The sequence below is a fragment of the Adiantum capillus-veneris genome, chromosome 11 (assembly GCF_014529385.1).
Source record: "Adiantum capillus-veneris isolate H3 chromosome 11, ASM1452938v2, whole genome shotgun sequence".
NCBI lineage: Eukaryota > Viridiplantae > Streptophyta > Polypodiopsida > Polypodiales > Pteridaceae > Adiantum > Adiantum capillus-veneris.
The window spans coordinates 19065608-19084169 of NC_140941.1; positions in this window are offsets into that span (position 1 = coordinate 19065608).

The following is an 18562-nucleotide window of genomic DNA, read 5'->3' on the forward strand; positions in this document are numbered from 1 at the left end:
TTGGCCAAAGCTTTGATGATAGGAGGATGCCATCTTTCACTCTTTCCATTGCCTTCAGGGTTGTAAGTTGTAGTAAGAGAAAGCTTGATTCCTAATGTGGAAAAGATGTTGGAATTAGGGTTGCAGAGAAACACACACAACTTGGAGAAGAGGAAGGAAGCTCAAGGCACACAATAGAGAATGTATTACTTAGTGTGCAATGAAAATATAGATAGCCCTAGAGTGATGGACGTATATACAATGCATGGGGGAAAAACCTCCTACAGAGGGAAAAAATGCCCTGGCGGTCCTAGTGTGTTCACACACATCACTACCACATGTATATGGTAACAAATCCCCCCTGGAGTGATGCGGTGAACGAGAGCTGGCACATGAGTAAAGGGAAGTGCCATGCTCTGAGGATCAGTCCACAAAGGGGAGTAAGCCCAAAGCTTTGCCGAAAGCTTCAAGCTTCTCACGAGACAATGCCTTTGTGAAAAGATCTGCAAGGTTGTCCTGTGTTGCAACCTCAATGTGCTTTGTGCGAGCATGAAAAACTGGCTTCCTCGCAACTGCTAATGCGATCTGACTGTCAGTGTAGATAGTGTTGGCAGTGTCCTGTCCAACACCCAAATCAGCCATAAGGCGTCTAAGCCATACACACTCAACGGTAGCTATGAAGACTGCCTTGTACTCAGGCTTACAACTCGAAGTGGCCATAGTAGTTTGCTTCTTGCTCAACCATGATATACATGAACTGCCAAGCATGAAACAAAAACCACTTGTGGACACTCGCGTGTCAGAACAACCAGCCCAATCTGAGTCGAAAAAATCATGTAAGTCTGGCGGCAATGATCCCCCCTTGGGATAAAACAGGCCAAGATGTAAAGTGCCACTAAGGTAGTGGAAAATCCTCTTGACAGCCTGCCAATGCTTAGACCCTGGGCTATGCATAAATCTGCTGACCTGTGAGACTACAAACTGAATATCCGGCCTCGTGTTGCATACATAAATGAGGCAGCCAACAGCATCTTGATAAAGAGTGACATTAGCAGGATCGCCAGCATCATGTAGACTCAATTTCAAACATGTTTCCATGGAGTGGCAATAGGTTTGCAATCCTCAAGTCCAAAATTACATAGCAATGTCTCTATGTAACTTTTCTGACACAATGCAATACCACCGTCACACTGTTTAAACTGTATACCCAAGTAATGATGCAAGAGTCAAAATATTTCATCTTGAAAGTAGCATTCAAAACAGCCTTAAATTCAACAATATGTCTCTCATTTGGTCCAGTGATCAACAAATCATCAATATAAAGAACCACAATGAGAAGTACATCACCCTCACGCTTATACATACAATGTGCTTTCTGTTGGACTATTACGAAAGCCTTGTTTGACCAAATGAGTGTCAGCTTTCTCATACCAAGCACGAGGAGATTGCTTCAACCCATAAAAAGCCTTGTTACATTTGCACACTTTGTCCTCTTGTCCTTTTATGACAGAACCGCGAGGCTGCGTTACATAAACTTCCTCAAATATGTCACCATTCAAGAAAGCAGTAACAATGTCTGATTGATGTAAATCCCAACCAAAATGAGCTTCCAATGCACATAGAAAACGCACAGTAGTCATACGACAAGTGGGAGCAAAAGTCTCTTCATAGTCTATGCCTTTTTGCTGTGCATAACCCTTTGCAACAAGTCGATCCTTATGGAGATCAATCTCACCATCCGGCTTGCGTTTCAACTTGTAAACCCACTTCGTACCAATGGCATTTTTTCCAGGAGGCAAATCACATAAAGTCCATGTGTCATTTTCTATAAGTGCATCATATTTTGATTGCATGGTAGCCATCCAGTTTTCTGAATTCTATGCTTCATTAAAAGACAGTGGCTCCTCAACATCATGTAAGCTAGACACAGCCAAAGCATAACAATCTGATGCATAAGATGCATGGCGAGAGCCTGAATGAGTACGACTAGACAAAGGTGCGTCCAATTTACTATCACGCAAAGTGTGCACGAGCCATTTTGGCATACCTCTAGCCTGCTCATTTTCAGCCTTTTCCTCATCAAGTACATCATGTACATCGGCATCAGTAATAGGCTGATCTAAAAAAAAATTAGAAACCCCCATAGGCTGTACATTTTCCTCATTGAAACTTACATTTTTATTTCCACCACTGAAAAGAGGCAACAAAGTGTCATAAATGTCCTGTGAGCTTACATTACTGTCTCTAGTACATGACAGCAAGGGCTGAACAGAATCTTCTACAAACACTACATCCCGTGAAACCAGAATACGTTTTGTTTGTAGATGATACAACCTATAACCTTTGCTTTCAGCACTATAACCAACAAAAATACATTTGACAGCCTTATCATCCAATTTTATGCGCTGTGTTTGTGGCACCAAAGCATATGCCAAACAGCCAAAAACACGCATGTTCTCAATAGAAGGCTTTCTATCATGCCATGCTTCATATGGATTAATAGACTGCAAAGCTTTCATAGGACACTTGTTAAGTACATAAGTGACACACATGTGTGGAAAAGCTAGAAAGAGTGCGGAAAAGCTTGGCTTTTGACCATACATCGTGCCATTTCTGTCACTGACCTATTCTTCCTCTCAGCAACACCATTTTGTTGAGGTCTGTAAGGCACTCTACATTGGTGTTTTATCCCACGACTAGCCGGCCAGAAATGCATTAAATTCATGAGACATATACTCCCCTCCTCGATCGGAATGGAGGGTGCCCATAATACATTTCGAGACATTTTCAGCCATAGCCAAAAATTGTTTGAAGCACATAAAAACTTCGTACTTTGCTTTAAATGGAAACACCCATGCATGCCTGGAGTAATCATCAATAAAAGTCACAAAGTAGAGGTTATTGACCAAGGATGGAGTTTGCATGGGCCCACAAACATCACTATGCACAAGCTGCAACCTGCATGTGGCCTGAACTGAACGATCCTTTGGAAACTTAGAACGCTGCATCTTACCCAAAATACAACCTTCACAAACATGTTTGACATGTGCTTCAAGAGGCGGCAAAGAAGCAACCATATTAGATTTCAGCAAACCGGCAAAATTTAGATGACCAAAACGTGCATGCCAAAGTTTTGCATCTGAAATAGCCCTTGAATCTACATCAACATTTGCAACAAATTTTCCACACTTGTCATACAAAGTGAGCTTATATAGCCCATAGCACAAAAGGCCGGATGCACCAATTTCATCACCAAAAATGAGATCATGAACTATACATCTGTCATCCAAAAATTTGACTACAAGTCCACGTCTAGCAAGTGCGGATACAGACAACAAATTCTTCTTGATCCCAGGTACATAAAGTGCATCAACAAGTGTGAAGGAACTGCCATTTGCAGCAGTAAGCACAATCTTTCCAACTCCTTGAACTGTATAAGAGGCATTGTTGGCACAAGTGACAGAATTCCCATGAGGGACAGACTCGAGAGGGGTAAACAATTCACGATGTGAGGTAATGTGCTTTGTAGCACCACTGTCAAAATACCACACATGTGAATCTGCAGCAACTGACAAGCATGCATCATGGAAAACAGGATTGTAAGTGCACTCTGCGCTAAAAGCCCATTCTGCATCAACATCATCATCACAGTCTCCTTTCTAAGAAGACTCAACAATGGCTGCATTTTTAGTGGAACCAGCATTTGCAGTGGAACCACCCTCTTTCTTCTTAGCCTCTTTGGCCTTCAACTAAGGACACGACTTGATCAAGTGATCATTAGCTTTACAATAATGGCAACACATCTTCTTTTTGCCCTTATCACGAGAATTTCTAGACGAAGTGCTGCCAGCAGAATCATTAGGAACATAATTTTTGCCACTCGCAGTAGAACCATAAGAAGTGGCTGCATTACTACTACCACCCTTTCTTTGAGAAGCAATAAAAGCCTGTTCAATTGCACGCTGCCTAGTCCTGTTTTTTCTAGAAAGTGACTCTTGCAACAGCAATGTGCATAATGCATCAAACTTGACAACTTCAGGATTTCCTTGGGTCATCAGTCTCCAAGTACTAGCAAAAGTCTGGTAAGAATCTCGTAAGGCATCAAGAACAGTTTGCACAAGGGAACTATCTGAAATGACTTCACCTGCAGAATTAAGCTGCTCATTGATATCCTTGACTCTAGCAAGGAAAGTTTCCATATCATCTTCCTCATGCATAATCTTCGACTCCAGCTCCTTACGCAGCAAAGCAAATTTAGCCTCATTGCGCCTTGCATAAAGACCAACCAAAATATCCCAAGCCTGTTTTGTAGATTTTGCTGAACGAATGTGAGGAACAATGGTGTGCTTCACAGAAAACACAATCAATGCATGAGCCTGCGCATCCTTTACATCCCAACGAGCTTGTTCTGCCGTAGGCAAAACAACTCTAACAGCAACAATCCTTGCAGCAAGACCTGCAACATCCTTAACATCGCCTACATCCTCAGAACCAGGACGTACATCAATGCCCTGCACAATGTTCTAGATGCCCTTTGACACAAGGACATGTTGCATCATATAAGCCCACATAGGATAGTTTTCCCCATCCAATCTTTCCTCAGTAGCAAACATCTTGAACACATCTGTGTTGTTGTTGTCAGCCATGGTAAATGCTGCACCTGATGTGAAAACTGCCCAAAAATAGGAGAAACGGAGCGGTAACAACACGTGCTATATAGCACGAACCATAGAAGACTATAAGACACCTATTATGCAAAAAACGGCACTGACAGAAGTTCTGCACAAAATGACGAAATAGCCTGTGCAATACTACCTGTAGTGGAAACGGAGGCCGAAATGAGCCCAAATCAAAAATCTGAGCAGACCAAGCTCTTCGACTTCCCCCAAAAGTTTTGTCGACCTACGAACGCTTGTCAAAGCTCACTGAAATCGGAGAAAGGTGACAGGCGTGTGCTGGAGCAGCTGGCGACTAAGCCCGGGAGGACGTGACCCGCTCTGATACGAATTGTTGGAATTACGATTGCAGAGAAACACACACAGCTTGGAGAAGACAAAGGAAGCTCCAGGCACACAATAGAGAGTGTATTACTTAGTGTGCAATGGAAAGATAGATAGTCCTAGAGTGATGGGCGTATATACAATGCACAGGGAAAAAACCTCCTAAAGAGGTAAAAAATGCCCCAACGGTCCTAGTGTGTTCACACACATCACTACCACATGTATATGGTAACAAAAGAGCTCCCTTGCTTCCTCGACATCCAATTCACCTCTCTTTGTAGTGATCTTTCCCACACAACCATAACGGCAAATCACGTCATCAAGAAGGAATTGGCACATAGCTTCTGTGGTTTTAGCTCTTAATGCTCTTTCTTCACCCTGGCTAGTTAGGTCCTCTCCTGCAAGAACCAAGTACCTCATCTACCAGAGTCCTAAAGGCATTGTCACTAGATCCACAACCCATTTATAGTTCATGGCTAGTGGATATGTAGGGTGCAATCCATCACGATGCTGGACATTTGAATACATTTGACAAGTTACACATGACTCTACAAATTGAGATACATCTTTATACATACCCTTCCACCAATATTTTTCTTTCAACTTGGAGAAGGTTACCACACCCCTATGTCCAGCCCGTAGACTCTCACGAAACTGTTGCATGAGATTTACTTGATTCTCTTTTTTACATATAACCCATTGTGGTGTAGCACCCTTTTGTTTAGGATGCTTCCACAAGTAACCATCCCTCAAAAAGTACCCATGTGCTTTCCTGCATATTCTCCTGAATTCTTGTTCAGACCAATCATCCTGTTTAACTAGATTACTCAAATAGCTTTCAATAAGAATCTAATCACCTTCATAAATCTCTTTCAAGAACAATTCAAGTGGATTAGTCATGGAGACATTGTTATCTTTGACATGAGAGATAGAATAGAACTTTGTGCATGCCTACATCATCTCCCTTGTCAATCATCTGTGACTCATCTTCATACCTTGCCCTTGATAGCATATTTGCCACTATATTGTCTTTACCTGCAATGTGCTTAAACTCGGGATTTAACACTAGTTTGGTACCAAAAAGGACACTTTAGTGTCCTTTTTTTGCGAATTTAAATAAAATGGTACACAAAATCTAGAACATATCTCAAGAAGTGCTTTTGCAAACTTATAAAATGTTATTCAAAGTACTCAGAAATTACAATCCCTCACTTTTGATCATAACATCAATAGTAACTACACTCATGAAAAGAACCTACGCAAAACAACATTCAATGTTTCATTAAAACTCGTACTCTAGCCTAAGAAAAAAATGAGCAGGGTGCATGCAATAATCCGTGGTAGCTACTTATATATGTGCTTGATATTTTTGCAATTGTCATGCGAGAAAAAAATCCTTTGTGACTAGAATTAAATATAGAAAGTCGTGTGGGTCAAATATGCAACGTTCACAAATTCAATTAACGATCACAAAAAACATTTAGTTCATCTAAATTTACAATGTCTTATGATGCATATATACTAGATCTATGACTCCATTACATAAGGTGATAATGTTTAATGGTTATGCAAGCCACATTTGGTGATTTATGGCATATCCAAAAAACTGTGCATGTTGTAATTATGATTTTTTATTTATCAAAGATAATCCTTAAAATAAAGTCCACTTTTGGACATTTCCATTCATCTCACTTATTTGTATACAAATACCTCATATGGACACAACTGGGAGATTTATATACACACTTTCATTAGTTTTTCATAGCAATGTTTTTTTTGCAAGAAATTACGTACTATAAAATTTTTTAATGAGCTTAAATTACAAGATGCCTATGAGTTTGAACCCTTAAAAAATTCTTAGTTGATGGGTATTGACCTATAGATACATTATACACCTTAGATTTGGTCCCAAAACCTCATCATGTTAATGAAAGAGGCCTTGAAAGATCAAAATTTCCCTCTTTGTCAGCATTTTCAAGATTTTGGTCTTTTGATTATAACAAAAATCTAGTCCCATAACTAGGTTATGAAGCTCAACTTCTTGCTATAATAATTTTTTTCCTATCCATACACCTTGAAATATATGCAAAATCTTATTTTGATGAGAATTTATATTCAATTTATGAAAATTTTGTTAAAACTGCACTAAATTTCTATGACTTTTTCATCTTAAAACTTATCATTATAATCTTTATTCGGTATTAATTTTGGCAAAAGTAAAATTTGGCTATGTTCTTCACCTCATAGCTGACCTAAGATATGAACGTGACCTATGGATTTTTTTTTCTAGATTCACCAAATAATTATGACAAGTTGCTAAAAAAACAGGACATTTGAGTGTCCGATTACAGAACTAGTGTTAAGGACTTAATGTAGGAAATCCACCGCAACATAGCAATGTCTGGCATTGAGCAGCTTGTAATCATCCCAAGAAGTGGTAGATAATATGTTTCTACAACCACACATGCACCAATTAGGTATTCTTTCCCATTTTTCAAGGCTATAACCATACCCATAACTCTCTCTTTATTTATGGATAGTTTCTTTGGCGAGCACTTAGTACCTTTGCTCCAAATCTCACCACATACCTGTGTCCTTCTTCGTTATCTTGCCCTATTGCCCATCCAATTCCTATAGGACTCGTGCCTACTGTCACACTTACTAGCCTTTGACACTCATTGTCTACCTTTCTCAAAGTTGGTGCTGACTAGAGCAACTCCTTTATCTTTTTGATGGCTTTTACATGTGCTTCTGTCCATTAACACTTTCGATTCTTTCTAAGTAATTGATAAAGAGGATCCGCTACATGTGCATAATGTGGAATCCAAATAACATAAAAGACACATGCTCCCAAAAACCTTCTAACCTTGGTCATACTAGTGCATGTTTCTTTCATTCTTTGGATGTCATCTACCTTTGTTGGACAAGGTTTCCTACCATATGGCCCGCACATGTGCCCCAATGAGCACTTCATTGACACCAAACATAGACTTTTTCACTGACAAAGTAAGATCACTTCCTCCAACCTAGATAGAATTTTATCATAATCATTTATGTGATTTACCACAAACCTGCACCATCCCTTGAGATCCAAAGCTTCATCTTTGCCACGTTCTTCACATCCTTTGATAGGCAAATCATCAATGAAAGGAATTGTGATTTGAGGAATAAAGTCATGTATGACCTTATTCATCCCATTCATCATATGTGCAATTGAGTTGGCTGCTCCTTGTGGCAAGGTACACATCCTTACCAAACCCAAAGATGTCCTCATGGTTGCTAAGTCTCTTCTTTTGATTGCAAGGTGAAATTCATCATACCCTGAGTAGGTTGCCCTCCATGCAAGCGCCTCTGCAAACTCATCCACAATTGAACATGTACCTACATTTCTAATTGTCACCTAGTTCACTAGTTGCATATCTTGGATGAAGAATAGAGAACCATTCTTCTTTGGAATTGTGAACCACGTGTTTGAGTATGGAGCATAATTATGGGAGTTTAGGGAACTTTTACAAAAATTGTCCTTTGGTAAATAAGGCAATGGACCTTCTCCATTCATACACTAGAAGCAAAACGTTGGTGCCCAAGGAATAAATTTATGGCTAAAATCTTGGGAAAGGAGAACCATTAGGCCATCATAAAACACCCAATGTTAAACCCCCTACTCGATCATATGCTCTAACACCGGGGAAAGAGCTCCCTCCAATCCAAGATCCCTATTCAAATAGAGTACATAGGGGGGAGGGGGAGGGGGGGGGGGGGGGGGGGGGGGGGGGAGGTAGTAATGTGGCTTCCTTTTCCAATGGATCGAGAAATTTAGAGAAGAAAAGGGTGGTTGACACTAAAGGGTTTACTCCTTCTACAAAAACCTTCAAATCTAAAGTGTTTTCTTCAACCTTCTTTGCATTACAACTTTTATGAGGTGCTCATGGAAGATATTTCCTCACTAGAGACATTGGCTATAACATAGTACAGAACCATAGCTCCAATAAGAGAGCTAAACTACAATTGAAAGATGGAAAGGGTGTTCAATTTGAGGTTCACATGCATGATAGTGATAATGAGTATGTGGAGACTCAAGTAGTGCATAATATTCAGGTGGCAAAATCTTACACTATAGAGGAATGCACTATTTTTGTGGGGGTAGTGAGTCAGAGTACTATGGTGTATATACATGTATAGCTTCTCAAACTCTCAATGGGTTATGGATCACCCTAGTGGTAGATGCTCAATCTTTTTTTATTAATATTGAATGGGGGAAATAAATTCTAGTCAACACTTATGCTATTAATTTTCATAACTTGAGGAAAGATCTTTGGTAATGGATAGATTCTGTTCATGTACATGCAAGTCTTGTTGGAGGAGACTTCATCATGGCATGTTCTATTAGGGACACCACCTCTCCTGTTACTATTATGTCTTAAGCTAGAATGCTTTAACCACTAGTAACTAGAATGAAGCACGGCTAACTCATTGGCATATTCATAATGGGTACACCTTTCATACTCTATATCACATATATTCATGGTTCAAACTTGATAGAATGTGTTTATTGAAACTAATTGGCTACGAGTATCTACTCAATTGAATGTTGAAATTCAAGTGTCTCTATCTGACCATTCTCCTTTAGTTCTAGAATTGAATGATGTTGATATGCAATATTTTCATAGTGTGGGTCTAGTAGGCATCTCATGATTAATATTACACTGTTTGAAAACCATGGTTTTGAACAAGCAGTGTCCCATGCATAAGAAACTTATGTGTTGCAGTATGGTATGTAGGAACCATTGCAAAATTGGCTGCAATTATGTGTAGAGATGAAGCACTATATACAACTCACTGGGAAGAGGGTAGCCGGGGAGAAATCAAGGGATGAAAAACATGCTACAAAAAAATGTAAAATTCATGGATATTGACACTAACTAACAAGATATGGTAGTCTCAATGCATGGATCCATTGCTAAAACAAGGGCCATCAAACTGTTGCCTAAGAAAACTTTCCCTGCTGGTTTGTCACATTGGAGACCCATAACAATGATGTTTATTTTGTATAAATTGCTGGCTAAGGCCATAGCCATTAGGATCTATCCATTTCTAAGAAAGCATCTACATGAGGCACAAACGTGGTTCTTTGGGGGTAGATCTATTTTGGATAATATCTTAATTGTGTTGATGGGACTTGAGGCATGTCAGAAAACAAACCAGAAAGTGCCTATGCTCCAACTGGATTTTGCAAAAGCATTTGACACCATTCTATGGGACTTTGTAGTTAAAGTTATGGCAGAACTGGGATCTGGGGGGAAATGCGTATTGCATTATGCTACTTATGGAGGGATCCACCTCCAACATCTTGGTTAATGGAACACTGTCTAGCAAAGTAGCTCTAGGCAGATCACTCACACAGGGTTCTCTTTTAAGCCCCTTATTGTTTGCAATAGCTACTCATCCCTTGTTTTTCTTTCTATCGGCTCAAGTTCAAGCTAGTAAATTGACACGGTTGCAAGTGGGTATAACTAGGTGGTGGCCCTAGGGTTTGTTGATGAAACTTTAGCATTTCTCTAGATTGAAATTTTCAAACGGATAAATGCATGACTTAATTGAGTGTGTACTCTTTGGCTACTAATCATGAAATTAACTGGGGAAAATCCAATCTTATTGATATCTTTGTTGAGGATCTACTCTCTTATTTGGGAAGGGTAAAGTTTGGCAAGAGGCACCACTTTCAGGCATCTAGGTTATCCCACTAGTGTTGATGTTTCAACTAAACAATTGATTGCATGGGTAGAATCCAAAATTCAAACTAAAGTTGTAAAATGGTACTGTGATGAATGACCTTTTCATGTTAGAGTGAGAATTTTCCAAATGAGTCCTCATGTCTTTACACATGATTTCAAAGATTAATCTTTCTGCATCTGAACAAACTTTCTCATGCATGAATTTGGATTCATTGATATCCTTAGCATCTATATTCAAGAACCCTTCCAAAGCTTCGTCCAATAAGCACATAAGGTCTAGGTCCAGTGCTTCATAAGGTTCCTCCATCTTGCACATCTCAGGCTGTTGTAAATTAAAATTCCACATATAACATGCATACTAAATGTATCTGCAATAAATTGCTCTTCAAGTATTTCACCCTCATCCAGATATCTTTGCACTTCTGTAGCACAAAGTTAGGTATGCACATTGAAAATTTCATCTACTGCCATGTCAGTATCATCAGCACAATGAAACCAATCATATTCAACATCAAGAGATTGCACTTCACTATGCACCCCCTCTGAATCAACATCATGAAGTTCATGATCATTCTACCATAGTGTGAGCCCTATGTCACAAATTCTCGATAGAGAAGAAGTTTGCTCCCTCTCTAAATCACCATCATCAAATTCAGGATTAGTATGCCAAATCGATAGCAACTTTTCAAAGAAGGAGTCTGCACCCCCTCTGATTCATTATCATCACATTCAAGAACAATTTTCCACTTTTGTAGATGTGCTTCCCAAAAACTTGTCAATGAAGGAGTCTGCACCCCCTTTGAATCAACATTTTGCAGATCTTCAAGCACATACTCTTGCTTAGTCAAGTCCTCAAAATCTGGTACATCCAAATTCGGTAAATCTGGCATACCAAAATCCATGGTCCTGCTACTCTCAACAGCATCCCTGCTTTGACCTGTGACATCTGTATTATTAATCAACTCTTTGGCAAAACCTGCACCAGTATCTTCAATCACCTTATGGTAGAATCTGTACAGAAAAATTTCGCTCTAATTCTGGTTCAATAGCAAAAGTATCAGCTATAAGTGAATCTTCCTGCATGTCTACCTGAATATGGCTGCACTCATTCACCTCCTGCAGATCTTCCTGAGCTTTAGCCAATTCATTGTCTTGACCCCATGATTTCTTTTCTTCCTGTACTACAGGTACATGTTCTTTGAAAGATTCACCCTGCGTAGTTTGAGGCTGTAGAGACTCACCCTCAAGGACTTCTACTTCATGCAAGGCATCTGCAAACCCTAACTTCTCATACATAGCTTTGACTATGTCTTCATCATTAGCCTATAAGAAGGTAGCATCCTGTACAATAAACTCATCAATCATAGCTTCTAACTTTGATCGTACTTGTCCTCGAATATCTGCGTAGTCTGGTAGACTTGAACTCTGTTCTTGATAGCTTTTATACTTCTCATAACGTACTTGCACAATAGCTTCTTTGAAATACTCCCAATCATCGTTGCAAGCTTTGCTAACTTCGTGAATCTGCTCCTTCACATCTGAACTCACTAACTGCTCAAAAGATTTGATCATCAACTCTTCTGGTATCCCTCTTACCTTGGTCTCCAGCTCATAGCTCTCTAGGTAGCCCTCTGGATCGTATCCATCAAAGAGTCGTTTCTCATCATATACTGCATCTAAAGTTGCATTCAAAGCTTCATCCATTTGAATTTTCTTCTTTACTGTCTCTATTTCAAGCAGAGATCCTTGAACCAATTGAAGCATCTTCGAAAATTCTGGAACTATAGATTTATCATCAAAACCATTTGCACTTAATTATGCAATCATCTTCACCATCTACTCTAAATCCTCCATCTTTACCTCCCACCCCGGCTCATTTCGCGGTTCACCAAAGATGTCGGGGGATATGTGTTCGAAACGTGAGCCGGGCCTCTGGCTGTGGGAGGTGTGAAAGAGAGAGAACAAGAGACACTAACAGCTCTAGAAATCACCGTAATCATCAATTCAATCTCTGAATACAATGTAATCGATAGCCAAGGCGGGTTGTTAACAGCACCTCACTTGGATCAATTGGAAAATAGGAGTTTAAGCTCCCTTCACAGATTAACTGGGCCGTTAACGACACCGGGCTCAATAAAACGATTAATTAAGCTTCAGACCGATGAAGTTGATGATAATTCTCTCTTTTCATTTTTTCTGCTTCAACTGCACTTGGAATCTGCAAGTTTCAATTCTATTCGCTGCTTCAGTTTTCATCCTCCCTGCTTTATATGCTTTACTCTGCCTTAATTACCGCTTAAGAGCTTCAAGTTTCTTCTCTAATTGACTTGATTTTTATTGCCTTCAAGCTCTGTATACCTTTGATTACCTCTTTTTGAGTATCCTTCGTCACACAAATTTCCTTGCTTGCTTCATGTGCCCTTGCTATATCCTCCCATAATACCTTGGTTAGAGAACAAAACAATTTATGCTGAGAACATTGCTTGCTCTTTTTCTTGGTCGTCCGAGTCAGCTCTTGAGTGAGCTCCCTTCCTAATTCCTTCGTGCTTATGACCGAGAGAAAGAACGAGACCTTTGTTCAAGCTCGAGAGAGAGAGAAAGAGAACGCCCTTGTGCAAGCTCCTCCTGCTTCCTTTGTCTTGTCAAGCTCCCGCTCCCTCAAAAACCCTTCTTCTCCCCTCCTCCTTTGTTAGTCGAGGATGAGAGGGGGAGAGATAGAGAGAGAGCTTTTTCTTGCCAAGCATGAGAGCGAGAGAGAGGAAGCTTTGTTTTTCTCGAGCCTTCCCCCCTCGTAACCCTCTTGCCTGCTCTTCTCTTCCCCTTCTTCTTGCTCGCTCCCCTACAATTCCCCTCGTTCTTCCTCCTCTTCGCTTCCACTCTCCTCTCCCTCATGTGCTTGCCATCGAATCCCATGCAAAAGGCGTCCCCTCTTTTCTATCAATAGCATGCTCCCTCCCTTAGCAATGACGGCACCGTCATTGCTAGGGAGCATAAAATACTGCCCCTGCTGATGTGGCACCCGAGATTTTGACCTCCTCCAAAAGCGCCATGCGTGGCACCGAAAGGGAGCGCACAAGCATGTTGAGCATTTTTGGTTTCAGTTTGCGAGCTCGTTCGAGCATCACCCCTGCCAATGCGATCATCTCCTTCTTCCTCTCCTGCGCCCCTCGCTGTTGAACGCCATGCCACCTCCTTATTTTTCCTTTCCCACTCTCATTAAAAACCTTTGGGTGAACTTTGGACGGCCAATCTTAATTTGGCTTGGACGGCCATGCCTTAAGTGGGCGGCCTTGATTTTATTTAGTTGGGTGGCCTTAAGCCTTTTGGGCGGCGGCTTTATGCCCTTGTAGGGCACCACATTTGGCATACATATCAGCCCTGCCTTATTGGATATATCCCGCAGTCAATGCATTCCAAGAGAAACGAAGCTCTTCAAGCACTTTTTGTGCTTTCCTAAAACAACATCACATTTAGCATACACATCGGCCAAGCATCACCTAGCAAGTCATTTTTCTCCAGCAAGCCACAGTAGTGTTGGTCTTTCCCCACAATGATTGCATTCCAAAACCCGGACGAAAGACAAAAACTCCGAGATGGCACTACAACCGAGTGGACCCGGCTGGTGCGGAACTAGCCCCCAGTAAATCTTTAACAGCCAATAACTAGGCAGCCGTAAATCCGATCACTGATCTGAAAAGACTGACGTGCTCCACAAATTGAGCACTTCAGGCCCCTGCATTCATTCCATTTGTGTCACCTCAGCTGTAGTTGCCCAATCCGGTACGGATCTGTAATCGACTTGAACTTTAAACTGCCATAACTTATTCACCGTAGCTCCAATCGACGAGTCGTAAAGACAGGCCGGTAGAGCACTTCAAGTACTATAGTTCTAGTTCATAATATCCCATCCATGCCCACTTCAAGCATAGCACTTTTTAGCATCATTAAGGAATATTTTGGGCCTTTCAGCCGCATCTGGCATACATTAATCATTGAACTTCGCCTGTTAACAAGCCCTCATCACTGACCATTAATCAAGTAGGCTTTCAATAAGCTTGATGTGCATCTTCTTGTCATATTTCTTAGCATGGGATCGGAGCCGCACGACAACGTAGCCCTTTGCATCGACTTCCTAGTATCTCATATGAAGCAAGTCTAAGGGTCCAATAAACAATCATGCAAAATACTACGTTTAAGGTGGATGCTTGACATCAAGAAACGGTTTGGAAGATGGGATGCATGTCACTTGGTCAAGGATGCATCTATCGACTCCCAAGTTAATGAGGCCTTCTTACAACACCAATGTATCAGGGCTTGGGAGAAATCCGGAGGTTCTCTCTTTAGCCATTACACCACACACGTTGCCCCAAACTACAAATCTCTCTTCTTCTCTGAACGAGGTAACCAAACCCATCCCTACATCCTTCAGCCCATCTCGTTGAGTGTGATCCGCAGCATTGCCTCCATTTGTCTTAGCTCCCATTCTCTACACTACGAGACAGGACGTTGGGGCACTGGCGAGGAGTCTCATAGACTTTGCACCTTATGCCCTCGTCAAGTGCAAGAGAGTGAGTACCACACACTACTTGAGTGCTCAAATATTGACCACATTAGGTACTCTTTTCCCCATATATTCAGCCATGAGCTCTCCATATATACCTTCCTCTCCAACCACAATGTGGACTCTCTATTGCCACGCTCATTTCAGCCATTTTTGAGCATCAAGAGTCACTTATGACCTCGACTCGCACCATGTGACATGTTCATTTGGTCCCATAGGTCATATTTGAACTCCGATGACGATAATAGAACTATCTATCTCTCTCTCTCTCTCTCTCTCTCTCTCTCTCTCTCTCTCTCTCTCTCTCTCTCTCTCTCTCTTTCCCTCTCTATCTATATCTCTAGAGGTAGTCTCTTTCCCTCTCTATCTATATCTCTAGAGGTAGAGATATAGATAGAGAGGGAAAGAGACTACCTCTAGAGATATAGATAGAGAGGGAAAGAGAGAGAGAGAGAGAGAGAGAGAGGTAGATATAGATAGATGTTATTATCATCCTCGGAGGTCAAATATAACCTATGGGACCAAAGTTACATGTGACATAGTATGTGTATGGATGATGAGTGACTCTTGATGCTCTAAAATTGTGGTGATGAGAGTCGCAATGGAGAGCCCACACTGTGGTTGGGAGAGAAAAGTGTGTAGGTCTAAGTCATGGCTGAAAATGTGAGAGAAGCAAGCTCGGATGTGACCAAAAGCGGAGCACTCTAGGAGTGTATGGTACTCAAACTCTCAAACTTGCAACAAGCATAATGTACACAATTGATTTGGGGAGAGAGAGAGAGAGAGAGAGAGAGAGAGAGAGAGAGAGAGTTAGTATTTAGACAATTTTATCCTTTAAAAATCCATATTGAACCATGAAAAAAGACAACCAATATTTGCAACCACCCATTTGAGATTAATCCCAGTATTTTGAGTACAATAGATGCTGTGATAGTGAGAAAAAAAGGAGGGTTTTCAATACGCAATCTTGCTACACGGAGGATCCATGGTTGCCATGCATGTGTATATTAGAAAAAGGAGTATCCTATTACCTACCACCATCACCCACAAAAAAAACAAGAGATTGTTAGTCCATTAGGTGAAAGGTAGGTGTCATGAGATGATCCTACATGTAATAGATGTCCAAGTAATGCACAAAGCAAGAAAATAATAGACTCACAAAACGTGATTAGAAGAGGCCATTTGGGGGATGAGTGTGGGGTGTGAGGTATTTGCAACAAGTGCTAATGTTCTTCTCCCTAGGTGCAAATGTCTTGGGAAAAGGACACCTTATATATGTGCTCTCTCCTTTGTTTTCCCTCCAAGAGAAAGAGACGGATGGGGGGAGTGGGGTATTGCTTTTACCATGTGGAAGGCTACTAGTCAGTTATGGGTATTACTAAAGTGAGTGTGTATATGGAGTAGTAAAGTCACTCATGTTTCCCTCTCCCCTTCTTTTTGATTTTTTGGAAGGTGTCATATATAGCTTATGTGTATATGTGGGGGGCCTTCGAGAAGGTGTGGTTTTTTTGCTAAGAAGTCCATCCAATGCAAGAGGTGCTTCCCTTAGGTTGAAAGGGGAGGCCCTCCTCCACCCACACTAGGAGGAGTGTTTAATCCCTCCTTAGGGGGCACTAGGGAACCTAAGGGGTCCTAGCTAGTTCCCTCCAACTTCTAGGTGTCCAAGACCTCACTTAATAGTCTGGTATGGGAGGAAGCTACGTATCCCTGCAAATGTTTCTAATCAACCTCCAGAGCTTAGCTTTTCCAAACCCATTATGGAAAAAATCTTGGACAAGTGCTCGAATGTATAGTGCAGCATTTAATGGGTAGGTGTTGCAAAAGAGGATAGCTGTGAAAGTATGACCTTATGAGCCCAATCTGAGGGTCAATTACTAGATCGTTGAATAAAGCTGATGGGCTAGTAGGGAGCTTTTGCACCTTTTGATTGAGATGCTTAATGAATTTCCCTTATCAATTGATAATTGAAGGTTGAGGAATTTTGGATGTTTGCTAATCTTGCTTTCAATGGAGAGGCAATCAGGATAGATAGTTTGGTTTTTAATGAAGTATAGGGGGTCCATTGAGTCAATGATGAGAATGTCATCAAAGTATCAAAAGGGTGACCCCAACTTGTTAAGGGTGGGAGTTGGGTTGGGAGATTTAAGGATCCCCGCCAAGAAGTCAAATTCCAACAAGTGTAAGTAGAGATTACACCACAGGGGGAGCAAGCAAGCCCCATAGGATCCCGTTTTTCTGGTGATAAACCAATCCTTGGTTTTGTATGTGCATGTTATTCATGAGCCAATAATTGATCTCCAATATTTGGTGTAAGGTGAATTATAATCGTGATTTATATGAGTGTGAAGACCATGTTCCTTTTGTGCACTGGGTGGGGAATCTTCTAAACGAGATGTATGGTTGTTGAGCGAAAAAACAGCTTGTATGAGTTTAGTTATGCGGTGGACTAATCCATGTTCTCCAAGGTGGGGGATATTTTTGTAGCACTTCTTCATGCCCCTTGAATATAGGGTGGTAGCATGCTTCAATATATTCAAGGCACATTCATAAATTGAGTCCACAATACACCACGATTGAATGTGGAGATTATGGCATAATAAGTCTTTTTGGTTTAAGTTTTTGGCTCTTGTTTGAGATGTGCTATGCACGTTTTTAAGAAGCATGCCATTAGGAGGGAAATCTCCGTATAATAGTATGTAGAGCTACATGTCATCCATCAAAATGAGTTTTTATGGATTTTAAATGAGGCACTTAAGAAGGGAAGATCATAATTGCTCAAAGATACAATGGGACCCAGGAATGAGCAAGTTTGAGCTAAAGTATTCTTGATGTTGAGCGTACAATGTAAAGTCCTTACCCTGCAATCTCTTGTTAACCTTGTTAACAATGAGATTTTTACATAAGTACCATGTTATTTGGTACCTTATCCAAGCAAGAGGTGAAAAAGGTATGCTTGAGTTGTAGAATTTCTTTGTGAAGGTTAGGATACAACCGATGTTGTCTTTTTCTGGGGGAGGAAACTGAAACAATAGCCTTGTAGGGCTTCATATGCATCATCAAGTGTAAGTCTAATTGATGGGAGTTTGATGCAATTGGTATGCATGAGGGTGTCCAAGACGCTACAAAGTTCCTCATATGCTTGCCCCAAGTTGGGTGGAGTAGATGCTATATGTGAGACTCCAAATCCACATAATCGCGCCAAGTCTTCCAAAGAAAGAAAGTTCGAAAAAGGACCTGACATTACATAAATCCAACAAAGGTTTAACAAAATGGATGGAGATAAAAAT